The 25,964-nt window shown below is 44.0% G+C and overlaps 2 long non-coding RNA genes across 2 annotated transcripts in view; both read right to left on the bottom strand.

The window, feature by feature from the left end:
* LOC114815115 overlaps positions 1-12,685 on the bottom strand; it is a 20,757-nt gene extending 8,072 nt beyond the window's left edge. The window contains exon 1 of the long non-coding RNA XR_003762893.1: positions 12,542-12,685. This is a non-coding gene — a long non-coding RNA (uncharacterized LOC114815115). The remainder of the gene's footprint in view (positions 1-12,541) is intronic.
* LOC114815114 lies at positions 12,682-25,964 on the bottom strand. Its single transcript, XR_003762892.2, has 4 exons — positions 25,756-25,964; positions 15,187-15,308; positions 14,327-14,424; positions 12,682-12,760 (listed from the first exon to the last, which is right to left on the bottom strand). It is a non-coding gene; the product is annotated as an uncharacterized LOC114815114 (long non-coding RNA).

Below are 25,964 nucleotides of genomic sequence, written 5' to 3'. Positions count from 1 at the left end.
CTTACTCGACTGGGACCGAGAGATTCCACTCCTACAAAACTCTCACAAGCTGTGGGCCACCCTCCAAAGCAAATGTAAATGATTTGCTTATGAATGCTCTTTTTAGGAAGCATCCCTGGTGGGTAGGGTATGGGTCTCGGAGTCTGAGGGACCTGGGTTCTAACCAGTGCTTGGAACAGTGCTCGGCACATAGTAAGCGCTTAACAAATACCATAATTATTAGTAATAATCCGAGCTCTGCCACCTGTCTCCTGTGTGACCTGTAGCAAGTGACTGCACTTCTCTGTGCCTCAGTTACTTCATCTGTAAAATGAAGATTAAGACTGTAAGCTCCGTGTGGGACAGGGACTGTCTCCCACCGGATTACCTTGTATCTATCCCAGAGCTTAGAACATTGGACACAACTCTCGACGCCATGGACACAACTCTCCCAGAACGCCCCGCTTCCATCTGCAATTGGTCTGGTAGTTGATCCATAGAATTTTCTCGGTAAAAGCATGGAAGCAGTTGACCATTGCCTCCTTCCATGAGGTAAACCTGAATCTCCGCCCTCGACTCTCTCCCTTTCATTCATTCATTCAATAGTATTTATTGAGCGCTTACTAGGTGCAGAGCACTGTCCTAAGCGCTTGGAATGAACAAGCCGGCAACAGATAGAGACAGTCCCTGCCGTTCGACGGGCTTACGGTCTAATCGGGGGAGACGGACAGACGAGAACGGTGGCAATAAATAGAGTCAAGAATAAATAGAGCTGCCCAGCACAGGTGAATTTTGACTGGTAGCAGATTGTCTTCTTCTCGCTAGCCACTGCCCAAGCTCTGCCTGACACATAATAAGTGCTTCACCAATACCACAATTGTTCATTCGATAGTATTTATTCAATAGTATTTATTGAGGGCTTACTATGTGCGGAGCATTGTACTAAGTGCTAGGAATGTACAAATCAGTAACAGATAGAGACAGTCCCCGCCCTTTGACGGGCTTACAGTGTAATCGGGGGAGACAGACAGACAAGAACAATAGCAATAAATAGAATCAAGGGGATGGACATCTCATTAAAACAATAGCAAATAAATAGAATCACGGTGATGGACATCTCATTAACAAAATAAATAGGGTAATGAAAATATATACAGTTATCGTTACTATTATTTTCTCCGGACTCCAACACGCCACTAACGACATTATCTTTCCCTGGTTAGCTAACATCTCTCACTCTTTGCTCCGTCCCCCTCTGCCTCCTTTGCATCAGTTAAAAAATCCCCTGAGACTCCGCCTACTCTGCTCCATTTGCCGCGTCTCTTCCTCCTACCCCTGGAGTCCACCCCAACCATCGGAACCCCCGTCAAGACAAAAACTTTGGCTAGAAGAACACCGAGCTCATTCTCACACAGTGTGTTATACCCGCATTACACTAGCTGGTCCCTACTCACCTGAAAAGGAAGGCACTCAACAATCAATCAATAGTGGGGTTCTTTTATGGTATTTATTGAGCAGTAAGTGCCACACATACTAATCACTGGAGTAGGTACAAGCTAATCAGGTTGAACCCAGTCCATGTCCCACATGTATCTCTCCGTAAAAATCCCCATTTTACAGAAGTGAAAACTGAGTCATAGAGAAGTTAAGTGACCTGTATAAGGTCACACAGCAGGCAAGTGGTGGGTCCAGGGTTAAAACCCAGGTCAGTCTGACTCCCAGTCCCACGCTTTATTCACTAGGTCAGGCTGCTTCTGGTTTTATTGAGCACTTACAATGTGCAGAGCTCTGTATTAAGCCCTTGGGAGAGTGCGACACTAGGTCAGGCTGCTTCTGGATTTATTGAGCACTTACAGTGGGCAGAGCTCTGTACTAAGCCCTTGGGCGAGTGCAATACAATAGAGTTGCTAGACAATCCTACGGGTACAATTAGAGTTAGTACGATCCTACTGTCAAGGAGCTTACAGTCTACAATCAACCAAGCGATCAGTCCCCCTCTAGAATGTGAGCTCGTTATGGGCAGGGAACATTTCTGTTACTTCTGTGTATTGTACTCTCCCAAACGCTTAATACAGTGTTCTGCATATAGTAAGCACTCAATACATATGATTGATTGATTGGTACTTGTTGAATGCCCATTGAGTGCAGGACACTGTAGCAAGTGCTTGGGAGAGTACAACACGAGCATTCCTCGTGTTCCCTTCCCTTAAGGACCTTACAATCTAATAGGGGAAAATGTCTGACAAAAATGAATCACAAAACAACAAACTCAGTAACAGGAAGGATCTTCAACCCAGAGCAGCGGTTGTGCAGGTAGGGAATTGTGAAGACAGAAAACGTCAATAGGTTCAGGAAAGGTTTAGATAGATTCATTTGTGACAGACTCTAACAAGTTCTTGGGAGGGAAAGTTACTAGAAGGCCCAGAAGGATTTAGAGAACTACATGGATGAGTTAGTGAATATATGTTTCGTATATAAGTTAGGGTTGTAAATGGGAACATACTTAATCATGAAGATGGATGACAGGGAAGCCAACTGCTACGCTGGTCCTCCAATCACCTTTGGTGCCACTGCCAGAGACAGAATATTGGGCTGATTGTTCTCGGAATCTAACGCAGCTTGGTATTAGTTAGGGTCTTCTGATATCCTCCTGCTTGGTTTTTGTAGCTTTTGCATCTTCAAACCTTTGTTCTTTCAGTAGCCAGCACACCCCCTTGGTAATCTATTTTAGCTTCCTCTCTGAGCCACTCCCATTTGGGTTTGGCCCCTTGAAGACTTCTTGTTGAGGTCATTTAGTCTCAGCCACTAATATCTGAGCACCTACTAAACTCAGAGGACTCTTCTAAGCTCTCGGGAGAGTTCGATAAAGGCAAAGGGCCAATGGCTGCCCTCAAGGAGCTTACAATCCAGCAGGCTCCCACACTCCAACTTTGCCTGCTTCCCTTGTAGTTTATTTGAAGACAAGTCCAGCTTTTTGGAATTCTAAGGTCCCTGGTCTCACAGCCCCTTAACTACTTTGCTAAAATAACTGAAATGTGTTTTCCTGACATTCATTTTTATATTGAGGAGGTTCTCGTTTTCCTTTCCTGGAAATTGGGCACTATAATTGTTAATTGTATTATTATTACAATGAAATGCCCGATTCCAATAAAAGGAAAATGAGAATCACCTCAGTGTAAAAAATGAATTATTATTATTATAGGGCTTTGCTAAGTGTTTACTATGTGCTAGGTTCTAAGCAGTGAGGTAGATAATCAGGTCAGACACTGTTTCCATCCCATATGAGGCTCACAGTCTAAGTAGGAGGGAAAACAGGTATTGAATCTCCATTTTACAAATGAGGAAACTGAGGTATGGAGAAGGTAAGTGATTTGTTACCTAGCTGCAGAGCTTGGTTTAGAATCAGATCTTCTGATTCCCAGGCCCTTGTTCTTTACACTAGGCCACACAGTTTCTCACCGGTAGACAGTCACCCTCCCCGTAAATCCAGTGATCACTGGGATTGTCTAGTGACATCACAAAAACACACTTCATAATAAATGTTCTGTCTTTGTCCCTTCTAAAACTCTTGATCACAGCCTGTGTCCATTATTTTCTGTGTATTTCTCAGATCGAAATGTCTCTGGATCTTCTCTTGTTCTATCTCTGCCAGAATTTCACACGGTGTCAGTAAATAGTAATCATTTAACAAATACCATTATTGTTATCATTAGTAGTAGTAGTAGTTGTAATAAAAGTCTGCTATAACTGCCTGCTTCATTCAGGAAAATGTCGCTCCATTTCAGAGAAACAGAAGCAGCACTGTCTAGTGGAAAAAAGCACAGGCCTGGGAATGAGGGAACCTAGGTTCTAATCTTGACTCTGCTTCTTGCTTGTTGTGTGACCTTGGGCAAGTCATTTTACTTTTCTGTGGCTCAGTTTCCTCATCTATAAAATGGGGATTCCCCTACCTGTTCTCCTTCCTCCTTAGACTGTGAACCCCATATGGGACAGGGTCTGAGTCTGACCTGACAGTCTTATATCTTCTCAGTGCCTGGGAGTCAGAAGGTCATGAGTTCTAATCCTGACTCTGTGACTTGTCTTCTGTGTGGGCTTGGGCAAGTCACTTCATTTCTCTTTGCCTCAGTTACCTCTCTGTGACATGGGGCTTGAGACTGAGAGCCTTGTGTGGGACAGGGACTATGTCCAACCTGACTTCCTTGTAACCATCCTGGCAATTAGTACAGTGGCTGGCACATAGTGAGCACTTAACAATGACTACAATTATTATTATCATCATCATCATTATTATTATTACAGTGCTTGACAATAGTAAATGCTTAACAAATATCACAGTTATTGTCATCATTACTATTATTATTCCCTTCTCCAGGTGCAAATACCCAAATGACCATTTTTCTCTCGCACTGAAAGCCCTATTCACACATCACCTATGGCCTCAGCTACTGTAAGTTCCCAAAGGAATTCCAGGCTTCAGACCAAGGCCCTTTCTACTGCTGGCTTTCTAAATCCACAGCAAGTGTAAGAAATCAGGAAAAAGGCCAACCTTGCCCCAAACTAGTAGGTAGAACACCAGGTTTCACTTAAAATGAATATCGCTTTACTACTTTTAACCAGCTTCAAAGGAAAAGTTGTAACGCCATTATTCTGCATGTCTGTTTTCCATCAGTCACAATCATATCCCAGTTTCACATCACTCTCCCTGATAGCTCTCAAAGATGTTTGCACTGCAGCGAACACACATTGTATGGATTGAATTAAGCCATCCATAAAAGAGGTTGGATCATGAGTGCTGATGGTCACTTTTCCTTTCTTGGATACCTGAAATGGAGCTGGGGAAGGCTACCATGTTTTACAGCACCAAAGCCAACCTCCCAAAGGTTGATTTTAACTACTGATGTTTCAAGCCCTCGAACTTTCAAGCGGTAAAAGTAATGGAATTTACTGAGAACCCACAGAGTGCGTTGCAGTGTAGTAAACTCTTGGAAAGATATGGAAGAATGAAGAATATGTGCCCTGTCCACAGGGAGCCTATCTGCCAAAAGGGAAGACATCAAAGAAATATTTACAAATAATCAGTATTAATAATTGAATGTACTGCAACACTTGGTGTAATTCAAACAGGACATGTCATATAATAATAATAATAATACACGTTTAGTGCTTAGCATGTGCCAAGCACTGTACTAAGTGCTGGGGTAGATGCAAGATAATCAGGTCCCAAATGGGGCTCAGGGTCTAAGTAGGAGGGGGACCAAGTATTCGATCCCCATTTTAGAAATGAGAGAAGTGAGGCTCAGGAGAAGTGAAGTAACCCACCCAAGGTCACACAGCAGGTAAATGGCAAAGCCAGCCGGGATTAAAACCTAGAAAAGCATTGTGACCTAATAGAGAAGCAGTGTGCTCTAGTGGAAAGAGCATGGGTCTGGGAGTCAGAGGACCTGGGTTCTAATCCTGGGTCTGCCACTCGTCTGCTGTGGTGCTCGTCTGCTGTGATACCTTGGTAAATCATTTCACTTGTCTATGCCTCAGTTACCTCATCTATAGAATGGGGATTAAGACTGTGAGCCCCAAGTGGGACATGGACTGTGTCCAACCTGATTATCTTGTATCTGCCCCAGCACTTAGAACAGTGCCTAGCACATAGTGAGTGCCACATAAAAAAAAAAATGGTGGTATTTGTTAAGACCTTACTGTGTGCAAAGCACTGTTCTAAGCGCTGGGGGATACGAGGTGATCAGGTTGTCCCACGTGGGGCTCACAGTTTTAATCCCCATTTTACAGATGAGGTAACTGAGGCACAGAGAAGCTAAGTGACTTGCCCAAAGTCACACAGCTGGCAAGCGGCAGAGCCGGGATTCGAACCCGTGAACTCTGACTCCCCAGCCCGGGCTCTTTCCACTGTACCACGCTACATAGTGAGTTCTTAACAAACACAATAAAAAAATTTTAGAAAGGTCCTCTGAGACTCCCAGTTCTGTGCTCTTTCCACTAGGCCACGCTACTTCTCTATGTGGCTTTATATCAGCAATAAATAATCACCGTGGTATCTGTTAAGCCCTTACTGTGGGCTAAGCACTGTACTAAGTACTGGGATATGTAGAAGATAATCAGATCAGACACAGTCCCTGTCCCAAATGGGGTTTGTTGTTTAAAAGGGGAAAGGAGACCAATTATTGAATTCCCGTTTTACAGATGGGGCAACTAAGGCACGGAGAAATGAAGTGACTTCCCCAAGGAAACACGAGATTAGAACCCAGATCTACTGACTCCCAGACCTGTTCTCTTTCCCCTGGACCACACTGCTGTTTGGATGTCAAGGGCTCTGATAAAAAGGTTAACCTGGATAAATGAATATTTGCTTAAAAAGAAGAAAAGAGAAATTCCAACTGGGGAGGGGAATGAAACCCTATTCCCAGTACACCCAGTTCTCTTAGGCTTTCTTGCTGAGCCCCAGAATAAGGAAAACTTAAATTGTTGTTCTCCCCCCATTCCCCATAGGCTCACTGTTTGTTCTGAGACCACACTGCACTGTATCCAAAGCGATGTGCACTGCAGAACCTTCCTTTCGGTAACCTGGCCAAAACGTGAAGTTAAAAAACACGTTCTGGCTGACTGCATGCAAGAGCTGCAGATATCAGAACAGATGATAACGTAGTAGCGGAGGAATAAAATGCAGAACCCTCCATAAGAAAATCTCTCTCGCCTAGCCTGGTCAATAAAGGGTCTTTGATATCTTCAAAGTGCGCATCCTCTGGTCTTCTTCCCTGAAGGGCATGAGAGTAGGTAATCACCACAGAGTCAGTTTGGGGCTGGGGGGCTGGGAGGAACTGTGAGAAGGGAAAGGTGAGAGAAGAAATCCCTGGTTTTCTGGGGTTTTACGATGATGATGGTATTTGTTAAGCACTTACTATGTGCCAAACACAGTTCATTCATTCATTCATTCAATAGTAATAATAATAATAATGTTGGTATTTGTTAAGCGCTTACTGTGTGCCAAGCACTGTTCTAAGCGCTGGGGTAGATACGGGGTCATCAGGTCGTCCCACGTGAGGCTCACAGTTAATCCCCATTTTACAGATGAGGTAACTGAGGCACAGAGAAGTGAAGTGAGACTTGCCCACAGTCACACAGCTGATAAGTGGCAGAGCCGGGATTCGAACTCATGACCTCTGACTCCCAAGCCCGTGCTCTTTCCACTGAGCCGCTATTGAGCGCCTGCTAGGTGCAGAGCACTGTACTAAGCGCTTGGAATGGACAAATCGGCAACAGATAGGGACAGTCCCTGCCCTTTGACGGGCTTACAGTCTAATCGGGGGAGACGGGCAGACGAGAACGATGGCAATAAATAGAGTCGAGGGGAAGAACATCTCATAGTTCTTCCCCTTCTGAGCCCTGGGGGTGGTTACAAGGTTACCAGGTTCCCCACGTGAGGGCTCACCGTCTTAATCCCCAATTTACAGATGAGGTAACTGAGGCACAGAGAGGTTAGGTGACTAGTGTCTAATAATGTTGGTATTTTTTAAGCGCTTACTGTGTGCAGAGCACTGTTCTAAGCGCTGAGGTAGATACAGGGTAGTCAGGTCGTCTCACGTGAGGCTCACAGTTAATCCCCATTTTACAGATGAGGTGACCGAGGCACAGAGAAGTAAAGTGACTTGCCCACAGTCGCACAGCTGACAGATGGCAGAGCCGGGAGTCGAACTCATGACCTCTGACTCCGAAGCCCAGGCTCTTTCCACCGAGCCACGCTGCTTCCCGTCTAGGCTTCCTGCAGAGCCTATCTGGCTGAAAGCCCTCGGGGAGCTTTGATCAAGTAAATCAATTGCATTTATCGAGCGCTTACTGTTTGCAGGGCACTGGACTAAACCCTAGGGAGAGAACAATATAACAGAGTTGATAGGTTCCCTGCCCACAAGGATCCGAAAACTCCACTAACCATGGCTTCTCACTTGATGGTCGGGCTGAGGAGAAATCTTGAAAATAGCTGGCTAATATGGATGGGAAGGTTATAGGGCTATGGAAGTGGCTACTCCAGCAGTTGCCAGTGGGTCCTCAGTGCTACCTCGGGAGATGTTGGTACCGTGTTGGGTTCATTCTGGCCTAAATGGGTTTTGTGTGTAAAAGTTTTGCCTGCACTTTACAACACGTCGTATCCCCGCCTTCCAGGCTGCTCCTTGCCTCCACTGCTCCAACGGGGTCATGACTGACTCAGGGACAAAAGAATGTAAAGCTGTGGAAACCACTAGCGGTTCCCTCATCTGTAAAATGGGGACATGATAACTGCTCCCTTTATCGTTTGGGCTAGAGGCCTGTATGATTCTCATACGTAATAATAATAATTGTATTTGTTAAATGCTTGCTCTGTGCCAGGCACTGTACTAAGTGCTGGATGTGCCCCAGTGCTTAGTTCAGAGCTTGGCACATGGTAATAATAATAATGGTGGTATCTGTTAAGCGCTTACTGTGTGCCAGCCACTATACTAAGCTCTGGGGTGGAAACAAGCAAATTGGGTTGGACACAGTCCACGTCCCACGTCGGGCCTGCGGTCACAATCCCCCCTTTACAGATGAAGTAACTGAGGCACAGAGAAGCAAAGTGACTTGCCCGAGATTACACAGCAGACAACTTGAGGAGCAGGAATTAAAAAACACAATTATCTAGGGTCAACAATAGATGTGAAAGCAAGATATGAGAAGCTGGGGTATGGTAAACATGAATTAGAGGAATTAAAGAATTAGCGAGACCTCATAAAAAGAGGACCAGGCTGGGAACCAGGAGAACTGAATTCTAATGTGACTTTGCCACTTGCCTGTTGCATGACTTTCCAAAAATCACTAAACCTCTCTGGGCAACTGTAAAATGGGGATTAAATACCTGTTCTCTCTCCTATTTTAAACTGTGAGCTCCGTGTGGGACACGTCCGGGTCTGTGTCCAAACTGATTAACTCGTATCTACACCAGTGCTGGGCACAGAGTAAGTGCTTAACAGAAAGCAGGGGCCTGGGCATCAGATGGTCCTGGGTTCTAATCCCAGCACCACCACTTGTCTGCTGTGTGACTTTGGGCAAGTCACTTAACTTCTCTGTGCCTCAGTTACCTCATCTGTAAAATGAGGATCAAAGCTGTGAGCCCCATGTAGAATATGGACTGTGCCCAGCCTGATTAGCTTGAATCTACTCCAGCACTAGTACGGTGCTTGGCACATAGTAAGTGCCTAAGAGATACCGTAAAAAATATTATGTGGATTAAATAACCATTGTCCCTCCGCCTCAGTCTACGAACCCTGGGTGAGGCAGGGACTGTGTCTGAACTAATGATACCTTAGTTACCCCAGTGCTTAGCCCACTGTAAATGCTTAACAAATATCACTGCTCTAAAGTTTGGTTTCTAGTGGTCCCTGTTAGGTGTAACATTATTTTCTGACTCAGTTACCCTCCTGCTAGTATCTTCAATTTTCGTGGCTGTTACTCAACACTGTTCACGTACAGCAGATACAGCCTCGAGTTGGCTCGGCACTTGAAACTCCCATCTCATAAAAGGCCTCAAAACCTGAAAGCCTCATGGACGGCAATAAAGTGCATTCCCGGGAACATTAGATAACGGAAACCGATGGTCTTCTGGAACTGAAACGCATCGCGAGCTGCCTGTTAGGTGCACTGCCGATGCGTCAGGATTCATCACCCCAAAGAGCACCAGGTTCTGCAAATAGAAAAATGAAGACTCACCTCAAGGCAGGGCTTTTTTATGGTATTTGTTAAATGCTTGCTTTTTACCAGGCACTGTACTAAGCGCTGAAGTAGGTACCAGCTAATCAGGTTGGACTCGGTCCCTGTCTTGCAGAGGGCTCCCAATCTTAATCCCCATTTTACAGGTGAAGTAACTGAGGCAAAGAGAAGTGAATGGCCCCAGGTCACAGGGCAGATAAGGTGGAGCTGGAATTAGAACCCGGGTCCTTCTGACTTCCAGGCCCGTGCTCTACCCGCTAGACCATGCTGCTTCTCGAACTAAATCACCAGGAGTTGCTTTCGCTTGTTCCCCGAATTCCTGGATGGGAGGCGTGGGGCCTTCAAGCGAAGAATCAAGAAGGTCAGCCCCCAGCCACCACGCAGGCGTGAATGCTGATGAGAGTGTCTGCCACAGCCCTAGTGCTACAGAGGATGCAAGGTGGGGTTTGGGGGGCGGGAAACTCAGTCGACCGCTCAGAGAGTTAAAGAAACCTCCACTGACAGTACTAAGCACCTGGGCTGATCTGATATATATTCATTCAGCAGAGGGCAGTGGATTACATACGTGAACCATTCATCATGTTGCTAAAATTAGATCCTGCTTAGGAGGAATGATATATTACTGATTACATAATAAAGATAGCTATATTTCTCATGAGAAACAGAAGGGAGAGATAGATTTGGGCAGGAGGCAAATATATCTGGGATATGAAAAATGAATTCATTATGTATTTAATCTTTATACCGTTCCTGGGAAATAAATGCAGACATACATCACATGTGTTTTAAAGTGACTTGGTAATTAACATTGTTACACATGAGGAAAATCCAAGTTCTCAAGAGTGAAGTCATGTAATGAGTCAGGGAAAGCCTAATAAAAACCTTGAATTTGTCAAGGGCTTTATTTTTCCAACGGGTTTTGACGTTACTTATCTCATTTTGTTCCCACAACATCCCTGGGAGGTAAGGAATGGCAGTATCATTATCTCCATTTAACCGATGCAGAAACCGAAGCACAGAAAGCATAAGTACCGTTAAGAAGGACCCTTCCAAGTAGATTCAAGCCTGCCAAAGATCACCTCTCCTCCAAGGGGACTTCCCTGATTGATATTTTTTCTCCGCAGGCATTCCTACCCTACTTACACACTTATAATAACAATGGTGGTATTTGTTAAGCCCTTACTACGTGCAAAACACTGTTCTAAGCGCTGGGGGGATACAAGGTGATCAGGTTGCCCCAGTCTTAATCCCCATTTTACAGATGAGGTAACTGAGGCAAAGAGAAGTTAAGTGACTTGCCCGAAGTCACACAGCTGGCAAGCGGCAGAGGCGGGATTAGAACCCACGACCTCTGACTCCCAAGCCCGGGCTCTTTCCACTGAGCCACGCTGCTTTTCTATTATTTTTTATTATTATTTTTTATTCCCCTGTAGCATTTTGGTACATATCAATCAATCAATTGTATTTATTGAGAGCTTACTGTGTGCAGAGAACTGCACTAAGTGCTTGGGAGCATAAAATGTAACAGAAGTGGTAAACATGTTCTCTGCACACAAGGAATTTATAGTCTAAAGGAGTTTACATTCCCTTCCAACTTATATACTCATCTTCACATCCACTCTTCCTCCTTTCTAACTGGAATTTTTATTGTGTTTGCCTCTCCCACCAGATGGTAAGCTACCTGAGGGCAGGAATGGATCTTCTAATCTATCGTACTCACCGAACCACTCAGTAGAGTGCTCTTCATAAAGTAGGTGCTCGACAAATACTACTGATGGATCGATTGATTCAAATGAGGGTGACTAACATTATTAGGCCTATTTGCCATCAATGGGGAAGAAAGAAAGAGGAAGGAGTTGGGGAAAATAAATTGGTGGGATGGAGGGAGAAGTCTTCCCCCTCAGGAAGATGTCAGTTAATAATAAAAATTGTGGTATTTGTTAAGTGCTTGATATGTGCCAGGCACTGTACTAAGCGCAGGGGTAGATACAAGTTTATCAGGTTGGACACAGTCCCTGTCCCACATGGGGCTCACAGTGTAAGTAGAAAGGAATTGGATTGAATCCCCATTTCACAAATGAGGTAATTGAGGTACAGAGAAGTTAAGAGACTTGCTCAAGGTCACACAGCAGACAAATGGCAGAGCCAGGATTAGAACCCAGGTCCTTTGACTCCCAGGTCCATGTTCTTTCCACTAGGCCAAGCGGCTTCAAGCCATAACTCCATAATCACACAAGGGAAGGATGGCAAATGTCTGAGGCAAATAATCTCTCTCTATTCACGTAACAGAAGTCTATTTCTTCAGTTGAGAATTTCTTTGAGTCTTTAGAGTCTCTCCGTACAAGAAACCATTTCTATGTGCAAAACCCGGCACATTTTGGTGTGTGTTTCCCCACGATGAGACTTTACATCTGGATGAACATAGAAACATACAGAAACTCCTCTATACCCTAGAAAAGTTTGGCTCAAATATTCTTTCTCTTGTTACTCGGAAATTAACCAGCAAGTCAGTAAAGAGGCAGTGTAGCCTAATGGAAAGATATTGAGAGTCAGGAGACCTGCGTTTCAGTCACTGGCCTGCTGGGTGACTTTGGGCAAGTCCTTTAACCTCTCTGGGCCTTAATTTCCTCATCTGTAAAACTGAGGGTTATAATACCTACTTCTCCCTGCTTTACAGAGATCATACAATCAGTGGTATTTATTAAACACTTACTGTGTGCAGAGCACTGTACTGAGAGTTTGGAAGAGTACAATACAACAGAATTACTAGAAACGGTCCCTGCCCATAATGAGGTTACAGTCTAGAGAGACGGTGTGAGGAAAAGGCACTTACCTTCTCTGGATCCAGGTTTCTTTGCCTTTCAACTCAGGGAGATGGAGTCGCTCAAGATAAGATGAATGGCTATTGAGTGGTGGGTAATTCATTCAATTCAGTCGTTCATTCAGTTGTATTTATTGAGTGCTTACTGTGTGCAGAGCACTGTATAAAGCTGTCGGAAAGTACAATTCAGCAAAAAAGAGAGAGAATCCCTGCCCACGCTGGGTTTACAGTCTAGAAGGGGGGAGACAGACATCAAAACAAGTAAACGGTCATCAATATAAATAAACAGAATTATAGATATATACATGTCAAAGCAAGTAAAAAGGCATCAATATAAATAAATAGAATTATAGATATATACATATATACATAAGTGCTGTGGGGCGAGGAGAGGGGGAAGGGCAAAGGGACTGGCATCTATAGCTTAATGATAATCTTTCGCTGACAAACCTTCTTAGAAAATCTATTCAAGGGAACAAACCTAGAATTAGTCAAAGCTTTGGTTTCCTCTCTCTAGTTAAGATCCACCATTTCATTCCTGGGAAATAGCTCAATTCCACCCAGCATTCTGACAAAGCAGAGGTCAAAGGGGTCAGAAACACCATAAAGCACAGACATTGCCTATCTCGGGGCTTCCCACTTCCAAACAGAAGTAATTTGGGTACCTGTTAAGTGCTTACTATGTGCCAAGTACTGCACTAAGCACTGAGGTAGATAGAAGATTTTCAGGTTGGATATAGTCCCCATCCCACTAGGGGCTCACAGTCTAAGTAGGGAGTAGGATTTAATCCCCATTTTACAGATGAAGAAACTGAGGCACAGAGAAGTAAAGTGACTTGCCCAAGGTCACAAAGAAGACCCAGATAAGTGGTAGAGCTGGAATTAGAACCCAGGTCCTCTGCCTCCCTGGCCAGTGCTCATTCCACTAGGCACCCCCATGCTCCCCCTCCCCGTTGCCCACCATCCCCATGTTACATAGAGAGTTGATGCTGCTCTTCTCAGACAAAACCCCAGAAATCATAGCTCAGGTTTCCTAGATTTTCCTCTTTTTTTTTTTTCTGTTTTGCTGTCTTCCTAGGTAGGGCCATTAGGATGAAGTGAATAGGCTGGAAAAGTAAATGAAACTAGAACACAGTATTTCCACCCGAGGGTCTCGGATTTAGATCGTATCAAAGCCCCAAACCTGCACTTAGAAGGCCGGAGAACAATCATTGCCTTGACAGCCGGTAATAACGACAACGTTAAATGGAATCAAACACAGAGACCTCCTTAAAACAGAACCGCAGCCAAAAAGGCCACTGTCTGGATTTGTCTTTATGGGGATAGCGCTATTTTCTTTCAAATGAAAATGATTTGACTGCCCAAAGCCATTTCTTCTTATGAATGATAGGAGATAATTTTTTATTGATCTTATTTTTTAATCTGGGTCACATGGGTCCTCCTCTCTGAGGATGAAGCAGAGAGCATGTTCTATAAATCAAAGGAATAAATGAATTGGGAAGGAAACAACATAATGTAGTATAAAAATATCTCTCTCACTCCATCACACTGTTTAGCGCTTTTAAAACTGAAAAATGTTACCCAAAGGGTAAATTATTAGAAAGGGAAAATCTTGAAGAGAACTATTTTGTAGTCTAAATCCCAAAAAGAAAGCACTTTACATGGTTTTCACATTTTCCCAATTCCTGAAATAGCTTTGAAATAAGAATTTTGGATGCAAATACCTGAATTAAAGTCTGCAAAGATCAGTCAAAACATAGGACTTGGAGACTTAAGGCTAGAAGCCTCAATACATACCTGTCGTCATTTGACACAGACCCAAGTTCTTGAGCTTTTATGTATAAACGCAAGACACATAATCTACTTTAACTTCTAATGTTCATGATGTGAATTTTCTGAAATGGTAAAACGTATTTAAATAATGAAAAGAGGTCCTATACCACAATAAAATGTAAAGCTCATAAATCATCAGCTGACAAAATAACAAAGGATCATACTGATCTATGTAAATATACAGTCGATGATACAAAAAAAATTAATTTCTGAGAACCATATAATGCCACTCAAGCTATTAGAGATTAAGGAAGATGCTCAGTGCTGGCATACTCCCGGTTTTCCATGAGCACATACTCGGCATAACTGTTCTTTATTTGAAACAAAGAAATCGGGTAAATTAATTAGGAACACTGTGTACTTCTGATCACAGCAGAGAATATAAATCAGGTGAGATGAAAAGGAATTTTTCATCGGGGATTGTCTAATATCAGCTATCTCGTCAGCCAGTGTGATCCCAACTTCTGATAGGCTGCTGCCACTAGTCATCTCATCATTCATTCATTCAATAGTATTTACTGAGCGCTTACTGTACGCAGAACACTGTACTAAGCACTTAGAGGGTACTGTAGAACAGTAAATACAGTCCCACAGTGAGTCTAGCTTACATCCCCCCTCTAGACTGCAAGCTCACTGAGGGCAGGGAGCCTGTCTACTAACTCTGTTATATAGTTTATAATCTGCTCCCTCGAGTGTTTAGTATATTGCTCTGCACATAAACATGATTGACTAGTTGAATTTTCAGGCTCCTTCTTCTTTAAAAAGTCCCATCCTAGTTCTTCCCCGGGGAAGTCATTTCAGCAGCCGCCACCCAGTCAACGCACCTAGAATCACCAAGTCTTCTCCGAATTTTGACGTGATTGTCGGCCGGTTCACCCGTACTGACGGAGTCTACCTGTCCTTTCCTGTTGAAGGTCAGAGTTCTTGGGCGGGCAAACTTTGCTCCCTGTTGGACAAAGAGGAGACATAACAGAGCCTTCGGGGGGGGGGGGGGGGGGGGGGCCTGAACTTCTTATCTCTCTAGGAATCCGAAAGCTGACGAAAGCCTTCCGACTCAGGAAAAGTGCAGGTCAGGGAGTGAGATCTGCTCAAGTTGTCACCGCACTGAACGGCGAGGGTGGGGTGAAAAATGAGCGCTAAAATGTAATTCTTCATGCTCTGCAAAACTACCAGCAGGCAGAAAGATAATAATAATAGTAATTATGGTATTTGGCACTTACTACGTGTGAGGGACTGTACTAAATGCTAGGGTGGATACAAGCAAATCGGGTTGGACACAGTCCCTGTCCCACGTGGGGCTCACAATTTCAAAACGCATCTTACAGATGAGGTAACTGAGACCCAGAGAAGTGAATTGACTTGCCCAAGGTCACAAAGCAGACGTGGCAGAGCGGGGTTTAGAACCCATGACCTCGTGACTCCCAGGTCCGTGTTGTATCCACTACACCTTGCTGAAACCAGAGCTCCTTCTCCTGAATGTAAAACACTCCACCCACTTTGTCAATTGGCTCTCATTCTCAGATGATTCTGAGGAATTTTGTCCTTTAGCTTCTGGGAAATACAGTTTGGGAGCAGAAACCTAACCACAAAAACCTAATCTCTAGACTGTACACGCACTGCGAGCAGGAAACGTGTTGAACAAATCTGTTATATTGCTCTCTCCCGAGCCCTTAGTAAACTAAGTGCTGAATAAACACTTGTGATTGAAGAATAAGTTTTCTTCTTCCCCTTCAGTCTTTTAATTTCAGTTCCACCTCTAAAGGATACTGAACACTCTCACCATCAGGCTGTCAGAATGTTCATTTGTTTCTAAGAACAATCGTGCAGTGAAATCAATAACTTAGACAGAGGCTGGAGTCAGGCACTACTGTCAAATTAGAAACGGTTTCTCCGCCTCATTTCTCATTAGCATCGTCCCTCTCTCTAGTTACCCTCTGGGGGATAAGCCTAGATATTATAAGAAAATGATCATGAGCGGTGTGGCCTAGTGGATAGAGCATGGGCCTGGGAGTCAGTGCACATGAGTTCTTATCTCAGCTCTGCTAACTGTCAGCTCTGTGGTCTTGGATAGGTCACTTAACTTCTCTGTGCTTCAGTTTCCACAATTGTAAAATGGGGATTCAATAGTGGTTCTCCATCCTGCTTCATCCTTCATCCTTCATCCTTCTTCATCCTTCTCCATCCTCCATCCATCCTCCATCCCACTGTGAGCCCCATGTGGGATAGGGACTGTGTCCAACCCGAATATTTCATATCTACCCTAGTGCTTAGTATAGTGCCTGGCACACGGTAAGTGCCTAACAAATATCATTAAAAAGAAAAGTGCTGAGGAGAGACATAAATTCATAGGTAGTGATGATGGCTGTGGGTTGACATGACTTTGGGTATTGTGAAAGAATTGGGGAAGGCTTCCTTGAGGAGGTGAGATTAAAGGAGGACTTCAGAAAGGAGGAGAACTGTCACCTGGTGAAATTCCTGGCAGGGGGAAAGGTAAGAGTGAGGAATCAGAGGTGGCAAGGGCAAGAGCCATTTAGAAAGTAAGTTTGGGAGGAGCAAAGAGAGCTATCTGAGGAGAAGAACCAATTCCTAAAATGGGGAGCAATTGGTGGAGAACGTTGAAGGCAATTATAAGTAGTTTTTGCTTGAGGAGGAAAATAATCAATTAATGATATTTATCGAGTGCTTACTGTGTGCAAAGCACTGTATTAAGTGCTCGGGAATGTATAATGTGATAAACTTGTTATGCATGCTCTCATCATTTTGTTTACTGCCATCCTTTCTTGAATAATAGGGAGGAGTGAGGGCAGTTTTATTAGAGGAAACAAATTGGTCTTCCTCAGATACTAGATGGTGCTCTGCTAGTCCGAAAAACTTTCTGCTCCTCCTCCTCTTCAGCAAGCAGTATAGCCAGTTAGAACATTTAGAGTCAGAAGTCATCTGCAAAACAGGGGTCGCACACCATCTTTCCTTACCCCAGGATTTAATCCGGTGTTTGGCATCTAGTAAACAATAAATACCATAATATCAGCTAAAGATTCTAATAATATCATTACCTGATATTAAGTCATCACAGTGAGTATCAACGGTAGTGATAAATCTCTGAGCATCCACAAGTGTTAGGGAGAAGCAACATGGCATAGAGGATAAAACATGGGCCTGGGCGTCAGAAGGTCATGGGTTCTAATCCTGACTCCGCCACTTGTCTGCTGTGTGACCCTGGGCCAGTCAGTTCGCTTCTCTGTGCCTCTGTTCCCTCATCTGTAAAATGGGGATTGAGACGGTGAACCCACGTGGGACAGGGACTTTGTCTAACTCCATTTGCGCCTATCCATCCCAGCACTTAGACCAGTGCTTGGCACAGAGAAGGTGTTTAACAAATACCATCATCATTATTATTATTATTACCACCCTCGATCCTCAATTGGGGGGTGGGAAAACTTGGGCAGTCATTAGGGTAGATCCCATCAATCCTTCCCTTCCCCAGGCCAGCCCTCATAGTAATAATGATGTTGGTATTTGTTAAGCACTAACTATGTACCGAGCACTGTTCCAAGTGCTGGGGTAGATACAGGGTAATCAGGTTGTCCCACGTGAGGCTCACAGTTAATCCCCATTTTACAGATGAGGTAACTGAGGCACAGAGAAGTTAAGTAACTTGCCCAGAGTCACACAGCTGACAAGTGGCAGAGTTGGGATTCGAACCCATGACCTCTGACTCCCAACCCCAGGCTCTTTCCACTGAGCCACTCATCCAGGTGCAGATTGATAGACTAGGTAGAGACGGCCGTTAAATAAGAGGATGGGTCTTCCTAAGCCCTTTTAGCCTTTTCCTAAACATCCATCAGAAGATCAGACCTCCTGCCCACCACCACCTTTTGCAAAACACCGGCCTAAGGGCTGGAGGAGAAAAAGTAGTTGTGATCAGAATGAGACAGACTAATAATGATAATAATAGTATTTGTTAAGCACTTATTATGGGTTAAACACTATACTAAGCACTGGGGTACAAACAAGATAATCCCTGAACCTCATGGGGCTCATAGTCCACGTAAAAGGAGAGTTAAAAGGGCAGAAAGTTGCTCTCAAATCCAAAGATGCAGATCCACATCCTTTGGAATCAGGTAGCCCCTGCCTTGAGACCTTATTCCCCCACTCCACTCAAAATGTGGTCAATCCATCAACAATCAACAGGCTGAATTGAGCATCTGGTGGCAGATCACTGTTCTAAGCACTTAGGAGAGCAGAATAAAGAGACATGATCCCTGCCCTCAAGGAGCTTACAAATATTGTGGGAGAGTCAGAAACTGAAATTGAGAAGGATTTGTTGGGTTTTTAAACACCTCTCTGATGCAAACTTTAACACTGAGCCACTTTAGGTGGTGTCATTTCTATCGCCCTGCAAGTGGCCACAATCTCTCTGAGCTTCAATTTCTGCATAGAAATGGGGCTAAAATATCCGATCCCCCTCCCCCTTGGATTATGAGCCCCATGTGATTTAGGGACTGTGTGCTGATCTGAGTATTCTGTATCTTCCCCAGGGCTGAGCCCAGTGCTTGACTCAAAGCAAGTGCTTAATAAAACTGGAATTATTGTTGGGTAGGACCCCTTGGATATTTTTTTTCCTCCTTGGGCAAACAGATAACACTGAGGCAGAGGAGACATGTAGAGGACTTAGAAGAAATGTTCCAACAGACCTTTTGTTTCTTAATCACTCAATCATATTTATCGAGTGTTTACTGTGTGCAGAGAACTGTACTGAGTGCTTGAGCGAGTACAACACAACAATATGTCAGCTGTGTGACTGTGGGCAAGTCACTTCACTTCTCTGTGCCTCAGTTACCCCATCTGGAAAATGGGGATTAACTGTGAGCCTCACGGGGGACAACCTGATGACCCTGTATCTCCCCCAGCGCTTAGAACAGTGCTCGGCACATAGCAAGCGCTTAACCAATACCAACATTATTATTATTCCCTGCCCAAAATGAGCTTCCAGTCCAGGGTGGGCAGAGAAGACATTCATTCATTCAACTGTAGATTGAGTGTTTACTGTGTGCAGAGCACTGTACTAAGTGCTTGGGAAAGTACGCTATAACAATAAACAGAAATTATGCAAGAAAAGTAACCTGGCATAGTGGATAGAGCACGAGCCCGGGAATCACAGGGTCATGAGTTCTAATCCCAGCTCTGCCACCTGTTTGCTGCGTGACCTTGATCAAGTCACTTAACTTCTCCGTCCCTCAGTTACCTCATCTGTAAAATGGGGATTGAGATTGTGAGCCCCACGTGGGACGAGTGATTGCGTACAACCCGATTTGTTGGTATCCACCCCAGCGCTTAGTTCAGTGCCTAGTACATAGTAAGCGCTCGACAAATACCATAATTATCATTATTATTATTACAGTTATCTAAATAAGTTCTGTGGGATTGGGGTTGGTGAATAAAGGGAGCAAGTCCGGGTGGTGCAGGAAGCCAGAAATACTATAAAGCATTGAGTTTCCCCCTCCTACCCAATTTCAGGCTCTCATAGGAGCAGAGCCCCCCATTTTTATCCTTCATTCCAGTCTCCAAATACAGCTGAGCTGGGGGTAAATACTAATAAATCGCCTGCCCTTAAAGCCCGGTGAATGATTCCATTTGCTGGCCCTACTGCAAGATGGGTAGGGTTATTACTAGTCAAGCAGAAAAGACAGTGGCGGTGGAGGGGGCGGGTGGGGGGAATTTCAGTCCACCAAGTGTGACATTACACTGGAGAAGTAAAGCGTTCAATTAGAGTGAAAGGTTAGAAGGCTGACAGAAACCTGATCTGCACGCCCTAATTATAGAGTCTCCCCTTCACAAAACTGACACAAATGTTAAGCCGAATTAAATGTTGTCTAATTAACTATCATACACAAAGCTTCAAAGCAGGATGACTACATGTTATTTAGCAAAGCCAGTGAAAACACCAGGATTGTGAATTACCAATCAAAAGAGCCCTGCCATCTAGGCTAACTGGGTTAAGCCATTTCATCTTCACATACCTCTCCTTGGAGTGCCCTGCTTGTAATATTTGCAGAAAAAGGCAATCCGTAAACAGTTTCACACAATGAGGTGTGAGGCTTGAGAGGGTTTCTGCTCAACACCCGGACCTGACGAGCTGCCAAAAGCCATTATTGAATGGGCCAGCTGATGACTGATAGCAGAAAACAAACAGTGCCTGTAATTCATGAAAACACACACTGCCTGACCTAAGCCTAAAAGTGGCGAGTGACAGTTCAGATAATGGAATTCTAATAGGGCCCTCCTTGAAATGACTCCTTTAGTGGATTCCTCACGGATATCCCCTAGTTGGGATCCCCAGCTATTTACTCAGAGAAACGTATTTATCGGGATGGGGATGGCCAGAATCGCTTCCGCTTGCTCTTGTGTGTTTAAACTTCATTTCTACCAAGCTCCCAGATAGATGCTCCAGTTGGAGGCTGTTCATATACCGCAGTGATGAAATTGGTCTCCTGTTTCAGTTTAACTTGGGAAAAACAGCTCAGAAGGCAGGGTTCTCCATTTGTTTCACTTAGACTTGATGTCCGCTCCTTATTCCTTCACTTATTTATTCATCTATTTCATTTTCCCATTCACTTGGAGAGAGTTTCGCATGCTGAATCAGTTTGGCACATAGTAACCGCTTAAAAAATATCACCCATTTCTAGCATTCACAAGAATTTCGTATACTGTCTGCACTTTACTCAAAACACTTAAAATGGATTTAATTCACCCAGGGATTGCCAGGCAAGGCAGTTGGCATAGGTCTAAGGCACAAATTCAAGGCTACCAAATTCAACACACATCCTTACCCAGCTGTTTAGCCAAAACATGTTAAAAAAAATCCCTTCGAATAGCTGTCGGGTTGTTCTGAGTTATTCCTTCAAATCAGCCTTACTCAATTCCCCTCAAACCTTCACTCTTCTTGTAGGAGTTACTAGATTACATCTGTAATGAATACGCCAGGTCAGATTCAGATGCCCTCAAAATATGTTCTCAAAATATGTCTTGTAACAATACCTTCCATTTATATAACTTCTTTTCCTAAGCACTTTCACACCAGTGAGTTCGTATCATGCTCATAACAACCCTATCAGTTTTTTTACTGCCATTCCCATTTTAGAGATGAAGAAACAGAGGCCCAGAGAGGTTAAGTGATTTGCTCCGGGACACGCAGCAGACTAAAGGCAGAGTTGGGACTCGAACCCAGCTCCCCTAGACCCCTGCTCATTACAGTTTACTTGTTTTCTTTTGTTGAAACCTGCCCACGTGTATAAAGGTTTACTGCTAGACTAAAACCATCTAGATTTTGACTGTCTCTAGACTGTGAGCTCATAGTGGGCAGGGAATGTGTCTTTTTGTTGTTATACTGTACTCTCCCAAGTGCTTAGTGCAGTGCTTTGCACGCAATAAGTGCTCAATAAGTACAACTGAATGATTAAATAAAACACCAAGAAAAGTCCTGTGTCTAGGCGTGTACAAAAAATGAACAGGGCTCTATTCCCTTTGTTTCTTCTAATTCCTTGTCTAATCTCTCCGGCTTTCACCGGTTAACAAATTTCCCTAGAATATTTTCTCCACTATTCACATATTCCTAGAGATGATTCCTGCCTTGGGTTACCAACCACCTGCTGCATGAAAATATCAGACAGGTTGGTTCTTCTCCAATCAATATGCTTTAAACGGAATGAACACTAAATTCATGAACCTGGTTCACCTCTCGGATTAAAGAAACTATCTATTTAATATTGGTTTCAAGGGAGCCGCTAATATCTTGCAGCAGACTGACTAATTAAAATATGTTTGACTTTAATTTCCTTACTTTTACCAGGCACCCGGAAGAGAGCGCCATTAAAGTGAGGCTTGGCTTGATTTATTAGTTAAGGGGGAGTTGGAAGAAAATTGACACGAAACAGGTTATTCAACCATCACTAATTCCATCCCGGACTTTGGGGAATAAATCTGGTAGAGCTATGTGAAAGTGAAAGTAATCTTTAGCGCCTAAAATTACCAATCCAAATTTTCTTCTTACTCTTCCACCTCTAAACCTCCCCCAGGAATTTCACATGAAATAAAGTTGTGAACACCGGCAGTCTTTTCTCCTCTACTCATGCAAGCAGACCCTCGGGTCAGGAGAAAAGGCATTTCTCAAGAGCTCCGCTACCCAAAGCAAAGTCAAGTGCATATAGGTAGCACAGGACATGGACCACATAATTCCGAAGATGTGGGGATCTAAGCAGCCCTATTTAGGAACTCCCTGAGCTCTCTGAGTTGAGCAGCAGTCAGAAAAGATATTTCAAACATTGCCTGACTCTGCTCACTGGAAATCTGTGTCTGGTGACCTGAAATCATGCCGTCCCATTACCGAATCAATCAGTAGTATTTATCGAGTGCTTATTCTGTTCAGAACTCTGAACTAAGTGCTTGGCAGAGTACAGAGATAGTAGACACCATCCCTGTCCTCGAGGAGTTCATAATATAGCAAAGTTTAAGAAAACAAATAGAAAGAATGCCCATGTTCCTAAACCCAAGGAATGTCAGTCTCAGTTTGGGAAGCAGAGATATACTGACAGTCAAACAATCACACTTCCCTCCTTCAAAGCCCTACTGAAGGCTCACCTCTTCCAAGAGGCCTTCCCAGACTGAGCCCCCCTTTTCTTCAGCTCTCCCTCCCTTTCTCTTCACCCCGACTCGCTCCCGTTGCTCTACCGGCCTCTCCCCGGCCCGGAGCACTTGTGTATATATGTACATATCTATTAGTCTATGTATTTATATTGATGCCCGTTTACTTGTTTTGATGTCTGTCTCCCCCCTTCTATACTGTAAGCCCGGTGTGGGGAGGGATTGTCTCTCTTTATTGCTGAATTGTACTTTCCAAGTGCTTAGTACAGTGCTCTGCACACAGGAAGCGCTCAATAAATACGACTGAATGAATGAATGAACTAACACTAAAACCACCATCACATTATGTGGTTTCCCCCTCACGGGCATCAGTTGTCTCTTATAATAATAATGATGTTGGCATTTTTTAAGCGTTTTCTATGTGCCAAGCACTGTTCTAAGCGCTGATAACACACACACACACACACACATTTCTCTTCCTGAGCCCAAACAAATTCCATTTGAAGAAAAGTCATACAAGTCTTGGTGGCCAGATGGCTCACAGTCAATCAGTCAGTGTAATAAGTTATTAAGCACTGACCGTGTGCAGAGCACTGTATTAAGAGCTCGCAAGAGTTTAATACGGTTGATAGACTGGAGAAGCAGCACGGCTCATTGGAAAAAGCCTGGGCTTGGAAGTCTGAGGTCGTGGGTTCTAATCCCGACTCCACCACTTATCAGTTGACTTTGGGCAAGTCACTTAACTTCTCTGTGCCTCAGTTACTTCATCCGTAAAATGGAGATTGAGACTGTAAGCCCCACGTGGGACAACCCGATTACCTCGTATCTACCCCAGAGCTTAGAACAGTGCTTGGCACATAGTAAATACCATCATCATCATCAAGTGCTTTACTACAGTTCTCTGCACGTAGTAAACCCTCGGTAAATATGATTAATGTGAACACAAGGGCGGCTTCATTCTCGTTAGAACAGTGCTTGGCACATAGTAAGCGCTTAACAAGTACCACCGTTATTATTATTAGAGAAAAGGGATATTATTGGAGATGTGGTCATCATTCAGTTGGATTAGAGAAAGCTATTTTTCCCAGGGGCCTTCCAGTTCAGGTTGGTTCATGGCTTCTTTCTGGCAGACTGGCCCAGAATCTGCCTGTTTAACCTTAAACATCCAACTTTTCCTTCTTGAGAAAAGAAACTGTAGCAAAACTGGAAACCACCCTCTGTTCTCTCGGCATTTAGAATGGAACTGTTTTGTCGGCTCTAAATCCAGAGGGTCGGATTTCTCAAACAAGTGATTTAGCTCAGGGGCCAAAATAATAGAACAGGAGAATAGGTCTCTAGGTCTATTTAATCCTACCTTTCCGGGCATGTCCTCCCATAGCTATCTCAGTGCCTGTGGATTTGTCTGCACATGTGGTCTATTGATCCACTGTTTGCTTGTGTGTCTTCTTCAAAATCATTTTCTCACGCTTAACCTCGGGCTGACTTTTCTACTTCTGACCACTGTCGTCCCCCACATTAAACTATTAGCTCCTCGAGGACAGGGAGATCCCATCTTTTCCTTTTCCCCGTCCTCCCCTAGGACAGTGCTCTGCACGCAAGGGACTCCATCGAAACTGTTGAAACTGATACTACTTGTCGGCTCTTTGACCCATCATTCCCAAATCCTCAGGAGGATTACCATGCAGATGATTTGCGAGAGGGAAGAAATTCAAAGAACAACAAAGTACATTTTTTAAAACTGGTAACGTTGTGATATCGGGGATGAGCACCATGAGCTGCCACAGGTGGCTTCCTTTCCCCTTCCCGCTGCCCTCCAGGCCCAGTGAGAGGCCATCTGCCCCCGGACCAAAGGGAGGACAAAAGCAACAATACCTTCCCTGCCTCTGGCCAGCAAGAATAGATCCTGGATTTTATGGGGAGCTGATGGGGAAGGAGGGTCTTCACAGGGGGAAGGTCCCAGTTTGGCCGCTTGCTTACTGTGTGACCTTGGGCAAACCCCTTAACTTCCCTGGGCTTTGGCTTTCTCATCTGTAAAATGGGGACAAAATACCGGATGTCCCTCCCAATTAGACTACGAAACCCATGTGAGACATACTCTGGGTCCCAACTGATTATCTTATATCTACTCCTGTGCTTAGCACAATGCATGGCACAGTGTAAGTGCTTAATAAATGCCATCATTATTACTATCACTGCCCTGAGTGAACCTGTCAGTAACTCCGAGTTCATCCTCCTTTACTCCTATCCTCTGCAAATCCCTACTCTTTTTTTCTGCTCTTTTTGTGCTAGGGGAGAGAGAGGGGAGAATGGCGGGGAGGAATAAGGGGAAAGGGGTTAGTTTTAGCCTAGTTGGAGGCTGAAGAGGTAACATCAGGTCAAAATGAACATTTCCAGGGGGTAAATGGACCGAACTCCTGCAGTCAAAATTGTAGTGAAGCCCATATGAGAATCCTAGAATGTCAGCAAGGATATCTAGAATTCTAGGTTAAGGTGCTTGACTCCACTTGAATCTGATAATTGAATTGAATTTTTCATTTTCTCAACTACTGACTTTTTCCTCAGTGAGCCCTCTTTGGTGAAGTAACCCGGCCCTAAAGATCCCGATTAAGATGTTCTATCTGGTCCATATGAATCACATCATCTTTTCCTAATACAATTCAGAAATCATTAATTTTAAATTATCAAAGCAACGATCATTTAGGAGTCTAGAAACTTCCCAGTAAAAACATCACCAAGCCCAACATCTCTCTCACCTCTAAAGCCACAGAATTTCAGAGTGTTCTCCACAAGCCTGGATTTGTTCAGTGTTCAGAAGTATTTTGAAGTTCATCCGGCAAGAATGTCAACAAACAGTTTATGCCATTTTTAGGGCAGCATTTTACTTACGGGTTTTGAATACTACTACTAAGGCAGTCATCCACCTTAAGGTCATTCAAATGACACTAAGGTTGTTTTGTTTTAT

The sequence above is a fragment of the Ornithorhynchus anatinus genome, chromosome 11 (genome assembly GCF_004115215.2).
Source record: "Ornithorhynchus anatinus isolate Pmale09 chromosome 11, mOrnAna1.pri.v4, whole genome shotgun sequence".
NCBI classification, from domain to species: Eukaryota; Metazoa; Chordata; class Mammalia; order Monotremata; family Ornithorhynchidae; genus Ornithorhynchus; species Ornithorhynchus anatinus.
The sequence above is the reverse complement of the archived record's forward strand: the minus strand, read 5'-3'. Positions and strand labels throughout refer to the sequence as shown.